Raw genomic sequence first — 13,245 nt, forward strand, 5'->3', positions numbered from 1 at the left:
TTTATTTTAACTGTTACACAAAAATTTTATTTTATTTTAAGTGTGCCAAATTTTATTTTATTTTATTTTAAGTGTGCCAAATTTTATTTTATTTTATTTTATTTTAACTGTTACACAAAAATTTTATTTTATTTTATTTTAACTGTTACACAAAAGTTTTATTTTATTTTATTTTAACTGTTACACAAAAATTTTATTTTATTTTAAGTGTGCCAAATTTTAATATTTTTTATGTGCTAAGACTAATCATTTGATTCTTGAAAAATAATTCGACAAAAAGTTTCCAACACTATTATCTAATTGTTTTATGTGCTGAAAATATATATACATAAAATTCTTAATATATGTATCTTGTGATTTCCAAATAGCAAAATTAACTCTATAAAATAACAATCAGTTTGAGAATGAAAAATTAAAAGATAATGCAAGTGCTCAATTTTTGTGTATATTTTGTGGTCGCTACTCAAACCATGTTGATTAAAAATAAATTATCAGTTCTTAAATTATAAGTGCACTTGCTTCGTCCAAGGATATATTTTGACACAGATTACCATAATTTAAAAGCATTCTTCAATTAAAATTGATTCATTAATATGTAACTTTTTAAGTTAGAAAATAATTCTCAATAACTTTCTATCTAAACAAATGGACAATAGAAGAAAAATTGATTGAGAGACCAAAAAAAAAAACATATTATATGAAATTTTTTAGAACCTCTAAGCATATTTTTTGAACTTGATAAATCAATATATAATACCTAGAGGACCTCAGAGTAATTCTCCAAATTATTTTATTAGTTATAGTATTCTATCGTAGTTATATAATTGTGGCTAATTTGATAGCTAATTCCATGACTCTTTGATAATTATAACTAAAATATCATAGTACTCATACAATTCATTTAGCTACGATATTGTGGCTAATGATTTAGTAATAGTTATGACAAACATAATTACATGACTAATATTTTTATGTTTCTACCACAAATTTTTTGTAATTACTAATAAACTGTAGCTAATAAAATAATTATTACTACAATCATATTAGCTTTGTGGCTATTAAAATTATTACCTATAATATTAATGTGTTGTGACTACAATGGTAGTAATTGTTACAAAAAAATTAAATTTATAGCTATTATATCTATTAGCTATGATATTACTTTGTAGCTAAAATTAATTGTGGCAAATAGTCAACAAATAGTTACATTATATATAAAATAAAACAAAAAATACATATTAGTTATAATTGTTGCATTTTTGTTACTAAATAGTTTAAATTAGCCACAATAGGTTTTTAGCCGTAATAAAATAAATATATTAGCCACAATAATTTTTTTTTGTAGCTACGTATCGTAACTAGAGATGTAATATGTTGTAGTGCTAGTTTATGCATGTGGGAGAGTGTATGTATGATTGGGAAAGAGCAAGTGAGATTATGAGTTTGTGCATGCACGGGTTAAGCTTGGTGTATGAAAGAAAGAAAAAAGTTTACAATTGTATGTTTTACAGTTTTTATGTTTATGTTTGATCATGTTTGGGATTATACCAGATGTATAGGAGGTATGTTAGGCTTGCTACGGGTCCTGGCGGCCTTAAGCCGACCTGGATCCTAGCGCCGGTAGCGGTCCGATTTTCGGGTCGTTACAGAATGGTATCAGAGCCCTAGGTTCACATGGTCGGACCTATAGTGTGTCGGGCTCATAGAGGTTATAGAAGGGCAAGCACAGTAGGAGAGATCATGTCCACTAGGATAGGATGTGGAGTCCTGTCTTGTATGATGATGTGAAATGCCATGATTTTATGCATGTGCATTAATGATATGCTATGTATGTGATGCAGGTTCATGTGTTTGCGCATGAACCATTTGATGTTAATGTTTATGCGTTATGTTGTGCTTTCAGAAGTCAAGATGAGAGGAACTCGTCGATCTGTAAGGTTGACTGGAGCTCCGCCAGAGAATGAGGGCATGGATGCCCATTCCCCTACTCTGCAGAGGGCAAGATCTTATAGAACAAACAGAGAAGGTACATCAAGGGACCCTAGAAGGTCTTTTGATGCAGATCGGAGGAGATTAGTTCAGGGTGGTGTGTCAGCAGATGTGATGGGAACTGAGGAGGGTAATCAAAGAAGAGATAGCAGTTTGGGCAGGAGTATGTCAGAAGAGGATATGGGAGAGTCCCAAGGAGGCACTCAGGCCTCGGGCTTTGTTCCACCACAGTATCCACCCTACCCGCAAGGGCCAGGGTATCCGATGGGAGGTACATCGGATTTCTTTCATTGTAGCCCATATCCCGCCTTTATGCCCAATCCACCCTTTTACCCACCTTACCCACAGTACCCCATGTTTCCACCCTCATCCTTCTACCCAGGTCCAGCAAACCCTAATCCAGGGAATGCTGCACCTCCTCCTCCACCAGCAGAGCCGATAGTCCCTAATGTCCCGATACCCAAACCTAGTTCATTAGTTGGGGGTAAAGTAAAGATGACAGACTACCTAAAGTTGGATGCCCCCAAGTTTGAATCAGGTGATGACCCTTTTGAGTACCTCAGAACGGTGAAGATGATAACTGATGAGTTGGGAGCAAGTGACAGTAGAGCCATTCAGATGGCAGGGTTCACATTGAAATGCAAGAAGGCAAGGGAATGGTTCAAAAACTATGTGGACCCAAGGTTGGAAAGCTTATCCTGGGAGCAGTTTGCCAATGAGTTTGCAGGATGGGCTTTTTCAGATAGTTTCAGAGAACTGAAGATGATTGAATTTGAGCAGTTAAGGCAGACGGAAGAGATGAGTGTAGAGGAGTTTACAGACAGGTTCCTGGAACTGTTGCCGTTTGCAGGACAAGGTCTTGACACAGACCTGAAGAAGTCTAGGAGATATGTTATGAAGCTTCACTCCAGGTATTCCTCGTTGATTCAATCAGCAGAAAGGGAGAGTTTCCATGCTATAGTGGATATGGCACGGAAAATGGAGGCTAGTGCCATCATTCAAGGGATAGTTAAACAGTATGTGGCACAGTCTTCGGAGTCCAAAGTCCCGGGGACAAGTGATGTTAATCTCTCCCCTCTGAGCAAGGCTGTCACAAAGAGTAAAAAGGGAGGCAGAGGCCTCAGAAGATCGAAGAAGAGCAAGTTCTGGGACCGGTTAAAGTCTGGTCTGGGATTAGGTGATGGTTCAAGCTCTGGTTCAGGTAACTCCAGATGTACGAGGTGCGGTAGGCCGCACAAGGGAGTCTGTTTGATTGGGACGACGGCATGCTTCAGGTGCGGACAGGAGGGGCACATGGCACGTGAGTGTCCCACTGCGACCTTGTTGGCACAGTCCCAGCAAACAGTTTCAGGCAGTGTAGCTCACCCAGTAGCTCCAGCCATGGCGCAGGGCAGAGGCAGAGGAAGAGGGATAGCTCCTTCTTCAGCAGGTTTCCCAAGTGAAGGTCCATCAGCTCCAGCACGCATCTTCACTATGACCCAGCAGGAGGCTAACACATCGAACCCGATGGGATCAGGTAATCTCACTCTAGTATGTTCTGATGTGTATGTTTTATGAACCCTGATGTTTCTCTTTCTTTGTTTGCTTTGTGAGCCATTATAGTGTTGGGCTTGATAGCTTATGGGTTAGAGTATCCCCTTTGGGTCGGTGAACCCAAGTGTGATCCATCAGTGGCAGAGTTAGTCTGCCGGTATAGTTCAGAGTATGTTGTGAGTAGATGCCTTCCAGCTGACCTAGCGGTTCTGGATTTGACTGTTTGACGTCATTCTAGGGTTGGATTGGTTCTTCTACTAGTGGTGCTACCTGAGTCTGCAAAGACAAGGTAGTCTAGTCCAGAGGTCATGATGGATTAGAGGTAGTCCTTGAAGGGACTGAGTAGGGATACCTAGAGATTTGATTATCAGCCTTATATGCTCGTATGTTGCTCAGGAGAGGTTGTCAGGGGTTTCTAGTTTATGTGAGAATGTATAGCAGTCAGGTCAGGGAACCGCCTCAGTGTCCGTAATCAGAAAAGTTCGTAGATGTTTCCCAGACGAGTTCCCAGGACTACCACCTGTCAGGGAGATAGAGTTCCAAATAGAAGTAATGCATGGAGTTGGACCAATCTCTATCCCTCCCCACAGGATGGTATCATCGGAGTTAAAAAAGTTGTAAGGATCAGTTGCAAGAGTTGGTAGACAGGGGTTCCCATCTAACTAAGCACCTCACCTTGGGGTGTTCCAGTGTTGTTACGAGATTGAAGGATGGATCCCTAGGACTTTGTATCGACACAAGTCGTTGAACAAAGTCACTACCCAGAATAAGTATTTGTTGCCTTGGATCGACGATCTATTTAAGCCAGCTAGCAGGAGCTGTTTGCCCTTCCAAAATAGATCTGAAGTCCAGGTACTATCAGTTAAGATCAAGGAAGAGGATGTACAAAGATCGGTGTTTAGAGCCAGATATGGGCACTATGAGTTTCTAGGAATGTCGTTCGGGTTAATGAACGCCCCTACAGTATTCATGGATCTCATAAGCAGAGTTTTAGTCGGTTTCTGGACCACCCCGTTACTGTCTTCATTGACGGTACCTCGGTGAGTTCCAGAAATGCAGAAGAGTATGCCCATTATCTGAAATCAGGATTTGCAGATCCTGAGAGAACATGGCTTGGATGCCAGTTCTCCAAATGTGAGTTGCGGTCGAGGAGCATACCTTTCTTGGGTCATGGTATGTCAAAAAAAAAAAAAAAAAAGAGAGTAAGTGAGGTAGACCCGAGAAAGTTGAAGTTGTAGCTGACTAGCCCAGACCCATTGTAGTGACAAAGATCAAGAGCTTTTTGGGTTGGGCAAGTTACCTACTGGAGGTTCATCTAGAACTTCTCTAGAGTTGCCGCTCCTATGACCAGATGGATCAAGAAGAACCAGAGGATTGTGTGGTCTACTCAGTGTGAAGAAGGCTTTGAAGAGCCGAAGGAAATGTTGATGTCAGTACCAGTGGTGGCTCTGTCCGCCAGTAATGAAGATGTCACAGTGTCCTGTGATGCGTTCCGAGTGGAACTAGATTGTGTGTTAACGTAAAGTGGCTGGATGATTGCTTATGCTTCTAAGTAGCTGAAGAAGCATGAGTTGAATCATCTTACACATGATCTAGAGATGGCGATGATAATCTTTGCACTCAAGATGTGGAGGCGATGCCTGTATAAGGTATGATGGTAGATCCTTACGGGTCGAAAGAGCTTGCAATACATCTTGAGTCAAGGGGGAAGAACCGGTGGCAGAGGAGATGGGTAAAAACTGTGTAGTGGTTATGACTTCAAGGTTCATTTTACGGTGAGGCAAATATTTTGAGAGATGCCCTCAACCGGAAACCACTTGACGGCTATCCCATCCCATAGTATAGTAAGAAGAAGGTCAGTAGTCAAGGAATGAGAAGAATCAGAACTACTGTGAGTCAGCAGGAGAGTTATGAAGTTGCCCGCAAAAGGTATGTAGAGTTTCAGAAGAGAGAAGAGTTTTATCAGAGTGCGCAGCGGAAGCATGAGGAGGTTCTCGAAGAAGTTGAGGTTGCTGGAGGTGTCTCCTAAAGAGAGGGTGATTCATAATGGGCAGGAAGGTAAATTAGCTCTCAAATACATTGGACCCTTTGAAATCCTGCAAAGGATTGGGAATGTATCTAACGAGTTAGATTTGCCCACTCCAATGGGAGAGATCCATCCGTTTTTCCATGTTTCCACGGTATATGAGTTCGTGTCGGATCCGAGTGAGGTTCTTAAAGGAACCAGAGGTGGGAATCGTAGAGGATCTCACCTATGTTGAGCAACTAGTGCGGACCGCAGACACACAAGTTAGAAAGTGTGGAAACAAGGAAATCCCGATGGTGAAAGTCCCTTAGAATCACCTTAAGATGAAAAGTGCACCAGGGAGACCGAGAGTTCGTTCTCCAGTGATATCGTGTTTCTTTATAGATTAGAGCTTATATGTTGTCATGATTGTGCTTATGTTATGTATATGCATGTGCCTGTTTGTTTGAACATTCGGAGACGAATGTTCTTAAAGGGGGGAAGAATGTAATACCCGGCTAGATTCCGGCATCGGAATCCCTACCTCCCAGCGGAATCTCCGTTGGAATCTGGGATTTTGATGATGCCAGAGTCTTCTTGTAGGGTAAAAAGTATTTTCTAAAATGTTTTTACTGATTTCATGGTTTTAAATGAAAAAGATTTGAGTTTTGAAAAGAAAAGACCAATGAGGCATTTGCCAGGTTCGGCCGCCGAAAGTGAAGTTCGGCCGCCGAACATGGAAAGGTTTCGGGAGTGCTTTTGGCCTCCAAAAGCCTTGTTTGAATGAACCAAGGTTCGGCCGTTGAACCTCAAGTTCGGCCGCCGAACATGCATGAGTTTAGGGGGCACGTTAGGCTGCCGAAGGTGGTTTAGCAGGCCACCTATAAAGAGCCCTCAGATCAGAAATGGGCGAGTTTTCTCCCCATTCTCGAGCTCAGGTGAGTTTTGGTCCTCCTTTGGTCGTTTTCATGTTTTCCTCTACCCATCCTTCAAGTTTTCATGAGATCTACCATTTGTTTTGAAGTTTTGAAGTTTTGATCAAGGTTTTGAGAGCTTGGAGACTTGTAGAGCTTGGGTCCTCCATATCTCAAGCTTTAGGATCGCACCACCCCTCAATCTTCAAGAGGTAAGTGTAGATCCTTACCTTCCTAAGTGTTTTAATGAAGTTTTAAGTGAGTTTATGGGAGTTTTTATGGGTAGATATGCATGTTTAGGTTTATGTGGGTTTTATGCCCAATGTATGTTTATGCCTGGTTATGTGATGTTATGTTGAATGTTTAAGCTAGTTTATGCATGTGAAAGAGTGTATGTATGATTGGGAAAGAGCAAGTGAGATTATGAGTTTGTGCATGCATGGGTTAAGCTTGGTGTATGAAAGAAAGAAAAAAGTTTACAATTGTATGTTTTACAGTTTTTATGTTTATGTTTGATCATGTTTGGGATTATACCAGATGTATAGGAGGTATGTTAGGCTTGCTATGGGTCCTGGCGGCCTTAAGCCGACCTGGATCCTAGCGCCGGTAGCGGTCCGATTTTCGGGTCGTTACACCAACCACCTCACATTCTCTTTCTTGCAGAATTGATCAATCACAACACAACTTTATTTCGGCTACATCATTTGGTTTCGCTGCTGGAAATCCATTAAATTCTCTTTGTTCATTTGGATTAAAACTGGCTTTTTATCCCCTTTCTCTTAAAAAAAATCTCTTTTTTCTCTCTCTTGAAATGGCCAACAATTCACAAGCTGCTGCTAAGGTTGTTGCTACTAATGAGGGTGTTATCATTTCTTCCACTCTTGGAAGTGGACAAAACACACCCCTATGGTCAACGAAGCGGATCTCAACAATCTGAGTAATGAGCAAATGCTCCAATACATCAAAAAGTTGCAGGTTACTCTTGAGCAATACAAAACTCGGGGAAAAGCATATTTCATGGCTCCTAGGGAAAGGGAGGAAGCGTCCGTTAATACCCCAAGGACTTGGACAGAGGCGATCTAGACGCAGTCCAAAGGGAAGGCCGAATTCGAGGAAGAGGAGTCATCAAATGATGCTTCAAAGAACATTGACTGGAAGTTGGTATGGGTTGTTCAAAGGTACCAGAAGGAGTAGGAAGAGGAATTTAGCTTAAATAATGTCTCACCTTTTTCAGAAGAGATCTTGGTAGAGACATTCCCAGCTAAATTCATATTTTACGCCTATTATATTTTCTGCAAAAACTCGATCGGTATCTTCAATCCTCTCCTCCTTTTGCTTGTCCTCGCCCTCCTCTAGGAAGATATCATCTATCCAAGCAAAATCCTTAGAAGGAAGCCGTTTCACCATCTCCTTTTTTACTAAGTCTTGGCCCTCGACGAACATCTCCCCTTCCCGGGCCACCGTTTCTTGAAGTTTTGCTTCTAGTTTAGCGATCGTAGTAGAGGCAGCCCGATTCTCCTTAACCTGAGACTATAGCTCCTAGACTTGGTGTTGAAGTATGGCTACTTGATCCTCGACCATATATGCCTGATTCTCGAGGACTAATTTTAAAGTGTTTGCCTAGTCCAGATCTGCCTGGAGCTTATTCACAGACTCTAGAGTTTATTTCATTGTCCCCTCCACTTCATCAAATCGAGCCTTTAGCCTTGAGTACTCTTCTTGCAGGAGACCTTTATCCGTCTCTTAAGTTCCCGCCTCAGAGCCTTGTTTCGCTCCTTGGCCATATATGCACAGAGGACACTCTCCATAGCAGAGTGCATGATGTTGTCGAAGAGGTCGTCCTCTCAACCACGTTCAGGCAGTGATGATCTTAAGGCCTCAAAGCATTCTTAGTTATGAGGATCGATAGGTGAGGCTCCTCAAGAAGAGAGGTAATCTGAGTCAGCACCAACACTAGGTGTTGAATGCTACGAGGCCACTGGGATTTGACACTAGCATTCTCGGCTTATGGCTTAATAGAGACTGGAACTGTTGCAGACTCGCTCCTTATAGAAGATTCGGGCTGAATAGAGACCGATTCTTCTATTATAGAAGGGGGTGGAGGAGGAGAAAGCATGATTATCTCCTCGGTATGATGAGCCATCGTTTAGAAGGAGGACCGGTCGTTTCAGCAACTGCTTTGCCCTTTCAAGTGGGGCATGCTTCCTCGGCAAACTTGTTCCTTGATCCAGCCATATCTACATAAACCAAAAACTGAGTAAGGTAGTCAGTTTCAAAAACAAATGAAACATAAAGAAAAATACCCTGCACGCTAGCATGTGACGTGCTTTTCTGAATGGTCTGAAGGCTGGGCGAGTGGGAAGCCTGAGCCTGGCCAGCCTGAGTATGGCTTTGCCAGGACAGAAGGGCATTCCTCATCGCGACGGTGATATCGATCCTCTGTGTTGAGGCCATCCTCTAGAGGAAGTCTAAAGACTCCTCATTCTCTCGCCATGACTGGACCTCATCCTTCCGAAGTTCTACATATTTGTTCCATTTAGTTTGGAATCGCCCAAAACCGTAGGTACTCGGTGATATAGGATGAAAATCTTATTTTTCTAGCATTTGAGGGATGAGGGTATCCGGTCGAAAAGGGTTTGACGTTTTCTCTCGCTGAAGTACCATAACTCTTTGTTCTTTCGAGTTTCTAGTTGGTATAACTTGGAGAATAGAGCAACACTCTGCTTGATACTGTTGTTAAAGCAGAGGAAGCAGAAAGCCACCAAGATCCTCCAACTATTGGGTTGCAGCTGGACGACTACCAGCTTATGGAAATAAAGGTCTTCAACAATGAGCGGGTCCATGGGGAATCGAAGACTCGCCTTTAACTGCTCTTCATAGACTATGTGGTATCTTTTGCAAGGATCTTATCATCTGCGTGAACGCTCGAGGATGGAACAAAGACGCGGAAGGTTTCTCAAGAAATTTAGTATTTGTCATAAAGACGATCTAAATCTTGCTATGTTAGTATGACGGAATATCACTGATTAAGCTGCCTTTGCTTTCATGAGCCACTCTCAAGGGAATGATAGGAGCTGAAGCGTGGATGAAGCCATTGGAGGAGGAGGAGCTTGTAGCAGAACTTTCACTGGGAGTAAGAGAAAAAGAGGAAGTATTCCTATTCATTTTAAAAAAGAAAAAGCAAACATGAATTACTGTGAAAGCAAAGATGTATGAACGAAAAAGGGAGTGACCGAGTCTTCTCTAAAGCAAAGATGACAAGTGTGAGCAAAAGTGATACTTGGAGAAGAAGAAGGATTTTTATATGACAGTTTCGATGATAGGCTTTAAATGCGAGTCGAGAAACATTGCAGTCATCATTGATGGGCAAAAGCAGGTGAAGTGACTTGAATATGAAGATAATTGTTACATTCGAATCCGAAGAATCAAAGACCAACGAGGGGACCTCTGATGTAACACAACAATCACTCAAAATGAGCATAAGTTGTCATCATAAGGTAAGGTCACGTGGCAAGAGTCTGATAAGTTGATATATAGTCATACCTGGGAAAAGAAAGACTCAGATACCATAATACCCGGTTCTTCATCAAGACTTACCCTCTCCTATAGAAGTCGAGTCTTCACATAATGTCACCGTTAGCAGATATAATCCAGTAGATTTCCACTATGCTTATAATCATGAAATCACCGATCAATTAACCGATGGGATCTCCCATCAATTAGTCGTCACCAGCCAGATTTTTAAGGGGTTCCACCCGTGGAAAGGAAGACTCAAACTCCATAACACCTAGTTCTTCATCAAAACTCACCATCTCTTGCAGAGGTCGAGTCTTCATATAATGTTACCATTAGCAGGTATGATCGAGTAGATTCGCGCTACACCTATAATCACGGAATCACCGATCAATTAACCGGTGAGATCTCTCATTAATTAGCCATCACCAGCCGAATTTTTAGGAAATACTATAATTAACTATATTTTATTACAGTATAAAAACTAAAGACCACAACAATAAAAGTACGCAATTATTACACAACTACTTTTGAGTTCTAAATAATTTTTTATACTCACTCCATTAGCCATCACCAGTCGGAATGGCTGCCGTAAACGTCAATCACCTCACACTTTCTTTCTTATAAAATTGATAAATTACACAACTCTATTCCTGTCACATCATTTTTTAAAATAAAAAAAAATCAATTAATGAGATTATTCACACTTAAATAATAATTTTTCGTTACTTTTATGAATATTGGGTTAATTGTATTTGCCGATTATTTAAATGTGTGTTATTTGCTTTGCAAATACATCTTGAATTGAGTTAAGTCTACTTGTAATTATTATGCATGATTGTGATGTATTTTATTGCTCTTGCACACTAAAAAAAAATAAAGACATTATAATAAAAAATTATCTTTGATTCAATTATTGAAGACAATATTTTTTAGCCATGTAGCTCAACTTAAAAAAATTAATATTTTATGAATCATAAAATAAATATTTTTTCCCTCTTATAATATTTATTATTTAAAATATATACACTTATATCAATAAGTCTAATTAATGATTTTAATAATAATAATTTTTTAAAAATATCATTTAAATGGTCATTTTCTTTTTATATAAAATGAGTATTCGATCGATTCAGTTTAAAATTAAATTGAATTAAATAAATTAAAAATTAAAATTAAATATGTATAAAAATCGATTCAAATCAATTTTAGATATAAACCGATTTAAATTGAATTGTTATGATTTGATTTGATTTGATTCGATTCGATTTAATCGATTAAAATTTTTAATGGACTTTTATGTTTTAACCTTATTTTTAGTATTGTAAAATATAATTAAAATATTTTAATATCGATTATGATCTAATATTTTTATATTATAAAAAATAATATACTATTATTAGTAATTAATTTGATTTGATTTTATTATTTTTTTCAAATTAAATTGAATCGATTAGATTTTTTAATGTGCTTTTATATTTTAATCTTATTTTTTAATATTTTAAAATTTAATTAAAATATTATAATATTAGTTATAGTCTAATATTTTTATAGTATAAAAAATAATATATTATTATTAGTAATCGATTTAGTTTGATTTTATTATTATTTTTAATTAAAATTAAATCGAAGTAAAATAATTGAATTTTTAAAATAAAAAATAATTAAAATAAAAAAATAAAAAATTAAATTAAAATTTCAAATTAATTCAATTTAATTTTTTTCTATTTAAATTGAATATTACCCACCAAGATATTAATATTAAATAACTTAAACACTAATAAGGATATGTATGAAAAAAATAATTAATATTATTTTTAAAATTTTAAAATCACAAATAATTTGGAATAATTTAAAAGAAAACGATAGTTTTTATGTAACTAATAAAACGAATATCCAATTAAGGAAAAAAAAAAAAAAGAAGCTTTGTACATGGTGATGAAGTCAAGTGAAACTTGTGAGAAGTTTTAACTTTTGGAATTGACAGATCCACTTGTGCAGCATTGAATAGACAAGAAGAAACTGCATGAATCTGTGAAATGACTTTAAAGGAGTTGGGTAATTTTGAGTGAGCTGTCTGGTTGGGACAAGCTGTGAATTGCACATGTTGGGTCATGAGTACAGCCACTTCAATTTGCAAAATTAGTATTAATGATTTGCCTTTGAAGCAAAATTTAAAATGCCCCACTCTCACTAAACTATTTCCTTCAATTTTTACTTTTAATTTCAAATTGAGATACCAATCCCTTCTCTCATTCGTTTTAAATAAATAAATAACAAACTACTATACACTTACAGATTTAAATTTACTCTAATAATAAATAGATCTAAATAAATTTAGAGGTTTCAGATTCTACTCTCTCAATCTTCTATCTCTATTTTTTTTTAACAAATAAACTACTATCATTATATATAGATAAAAATTATTATAAAAATTTATTTAAATTTTATTCTTACAAAATTATTCATGAATATTATATTCATATCATCCATAATTTATGGTTTAAATTATGTTAAATTGATGTCTTGTGATAGTCATCATTAGCACTTAAGTCTATTTGTTTTAACATGTTAATTTATTAACATGATAATATAAAATAATATTTTTGTAATATATAAATAATTTTTTTAAATTTAAAAAATTATTGTTCACTTTTATTTTTTACAATATAATAATATAAATTGATTATTATAATTCAATTTAATTTTATTATATTTTTAAATTTCTTTAAATATAATGTTTTTAAAAATAATATAATTAAAAACTTAATAAAAAATTATTTTTAATATATATAAATAAATAAAAATTAAGAAACAGATAAAATAATTTATTTAAAATATTAATATTGGCTCGACTCTAGTCGTTGGAAAAAAGTGTTTTGATATTTCCCACCACCTCACATTTTATTTAAGACATTAATATTGTAATAATCCATGAGATAAAATTGTTCAAGAATGAGATTTTTTTTTTTTTGATGTTTATCGTTGACATTATTTTCCTCATTTATTTGAGGAAAATAATTTATATAAAGAATATTTTTGTGAAATATACTTTTTATAAGACATATTTTTTTAGAAAAATATTTTTTTAATAAAATAAATTGTTTTTATTGCTTTGTTTTATTTTTTTTTAAATATTAATAAATCTATATATCTCACAATTAATAAATTTATCAAAATGTGGAAATGACTTTTTTTATTAACAAAAGTTATTTTTAAAAAATAATTTAATTTTCTTTTTAATTATAAAAATATAATTTATTGTAATTGTTGAGTGTCCTCAATATCAGA

The sequence above is a fragment of the Manihot esculenta genome, chromosome 12 (assembly GCF_001659605.2).
Source record: "Manihot esculenta cultivar AM560-2 chromosome 12, M.esculenta_v8, whole genome shotgun sequence".
Lineage (NCBI taxonomy): Eukaryota > Viridiplantae > Streptophyta > Magnoliopsida > Malpighiales > Euphorbiaceae > Manihot > Manihot esculenta.